Consider the following 2,955-nt stretch of genomic DNA (forward strand, 5'->3'; position numbering starts at 1 on the left):
GGGGGGGGGAGAGGAGGGAGGGGAACAAAATGTGAAACTCAAGGAATTGTGTAATTGAATCCTGTAAACTAAAAGGAAACAAATTAATTAAAAAATTAAAAAAATAATAATTTTACATATATACCTGTGTGTATGCAATGGTAGCCATTGGATAAGGAGAAGGGGATGGAAAAAGCAAAAAAAAATGCATGATAATTTTGCTGTATAATTGAAAGGAATAGCAAGTTGTGCATAGTAGATTTACAATTTCATGTGCAATAATCTTTTTTTTTGTACTATGTTATAGAAATGCTTGTTTTATTCCATAAATTAAAAATAAAGGGAAAAAAAAGGTAAAAAAAAAGGAAATTTCAAGTTAAGTGGATTGATGTGAATACTGTTAGCAATGAGTGAGTCACAGAAGAGAAGTCTATATGAAGAAGTCTTCCTGGAAGGGGAAATAATAACAGATGGATAGGTAAGATTCCTATAATTAAGACTGAATAGCTAGCCCAAGGAAAGGTTTATTTAGGCACTCTTTTAGACAAGACAAGACCCAAAGATGAATCTTGGAGAAATTGGTAAGAATCATTTCAATCTGACTAATGCCTTACTTGCATAAAATGCAATCAAGCCCTTAAGGTCTAAAACTAAGTATAGGACAAGATGGTATATAAAATAGTATATAGGTCATGGTAAATAAAAACCAATCACCTAGTATGTTAAATGTTAATTATTTTTTGTCTTTGAATGTGCTATTCTGCATCTCTACATAATGCTGCAATTCAGAGACTAATGTAGAAATCAATCAACTGATCAACATGCATTTATTAAACATCTGCAGTATACCAGGTACGGAGGATAAAAAAAGATGGAAAAAGTTGCGATTATCTCTATCTGTCTATCTGTATAGATATTTATACAGAGAACATCTCTCTCTATGTATAGATATTTATAGAGAGATCTAGCTATATATAAGTCTAACTATACATAGATAATTTATGGATAGATTTAGAGATATAAGTATTTATGTATCTATAGATATCTATAAAGATCTTTATATAGATACTGATTTATAAATAGATATGAAATTGCATGGACATATAATAGCATCTATAGGTATAAATGAAGTGAATGTAAGGAAAAGTCTCATATGGAAAGAAGTTGGAATAGCTGACATCTAAGATCCTACCTAGCTCGAAATCTAAGAATCTTTTTTTTTTTCTTTTTGGAGGGGAGAAGGTAGGGCAATTGGGGTTAAGTGACTTGCCCAAGGTCACACGATTAGTTTTTGTGTTAAGTGTCTGAGGCGGAATTTGAACTCAGGTCCTCCTGACTCCAGGGCCAGTTCTCTATTAACTGCGTCACCTAGCCACCCTGAAATCTATGAATCTTTAATGAGAGGAAAGATGGTTGGATGCACAGCAGGTTCCACTGATTACATGGCTCCAGTGAACACCAATCTAACTTCAGGGCCTGTTTCTTTCTGGACCAACCAGTCTTCTCTACATTGGATCACAAGACTATGGACAAGTGATTCCTTCCCTGGCTAAATCTGTCTCTGTCTCTCTCTCCCTCTTTCTATGTCTCTCTGTCTCTGTCTCATTCTCTCTGTCCTGTGTCTCTCTGTCTATTTCTCTCTCTGTCCTCTGTCTCTGTCTTTCTATGGCTCTCTCTCTCTCTCTCTCTCTCACTCCATCCCTCTCTTTTTTCTCTTCCACGATAAGCCATTGTACACATGTTTGAAAGATACAGATGATTACTAAACAAAGTGATCCATTCCATGAGATACACAAGTTAGATAAAGAGACCTGATCATTCTACCATTGGATGAGCAAACAAGAGACTTCCTCATTCCTACCCCAAATCATAAAGTATGTGTTTTGCCTTTGACTGTGTATGTGCACAGAACCACACCAGATAGACTTTAGGGCAAGCCCACTGTTTCATTCTCATCTTTCTAGTTCCCAGACCCTAGTACAATGCCTGGCACATATAAAGCATTTAGAAAACACTCATTTATTCATTGATTAATATGTAAAGTGCCTTATCAGTATAAAGCATTATAAAAATGGGAGCTATGATTATTTTATTCCGAGAAAAAGACAGTGTTCAAGAATTGAATATTCAAGATTAAAGTAATGTATAGCCAGGTGCTTGTTTGTGTCCTATTGTCCCAATGGTTAGTTACAAAATAGTCTGACGCTATAAATACTTCTCTCCAAAAGAAAAACTGCACATTAGATAATAGTCCACGGAAATCTGGCTTTTACCTTTCTTATTTACTAGTGAAATCATAGAGAATCTGTAACCCATAGAGGCATATTATTTCAAGGTAAATGTAAATGTAAATACAGATTATTTGTTTAGAAGAACATTGGCAAAACCCCCACAAAAACAAAAACAAAAGAAATTAAAAAAAGAAACAAAAAAATATTGGCTTTTAACTTGGATCCATAAATTTAGTCCAAATTGCAGCATGTTGATAGCCTGAGCTCTTTTTAAAAAAATGTGAAATTTTGTTCATTCTCAAGGGAAAAAAAAAATCATTCTTTCTGTTTTCAAATTGTCAAAGGTTTTGAGGTAGTTGTTGGCAGCTAAAGACAACATATTTAATTCTCTCTGTATAGAGACCAAAGGCAGAATATGACCTCAAGCATTCTAGGCAGAATTATATATCGTTATATCTATTTGGTCCTGAAAACATTCAGGAAGACTAACTGTATTAAGTGTGTAGAGCAGAGAGGATCTTGTGGCTTTAGTGACTTTCTAGAAAAGTGAGCATTGCTTTAACATTTTGTGGTTCAGAGAAAACACAGCTATCTTAAAAAAATTGTCCGTAAAAGAATTGTGAATGAAGAAGAGATCACTTTAAGAATTATCACTTTAGTAGCACAGTGAGTAAGGGCACCGGCCCCAGAGTCAGGATGACCTGGGATCGAATCCAGGCTCAGATACTTAGCACCACACCTAGAA

This window comes from Petaurus breviceps, unplaced genomic scaffold (assembly GCF_028583685.1).
Source record: "Petaurus breviceps papuanus isolate PSGF00001 unplaced genomic scaffold, PetGlider_PUasm1.0 174, whole genome shotgun sequence".
NCBI lineage: Eukaryota > Metazoa > Chordata > Mammalia > Diprotodontia > Petauridae > Petaurus > Petaurus breviceps.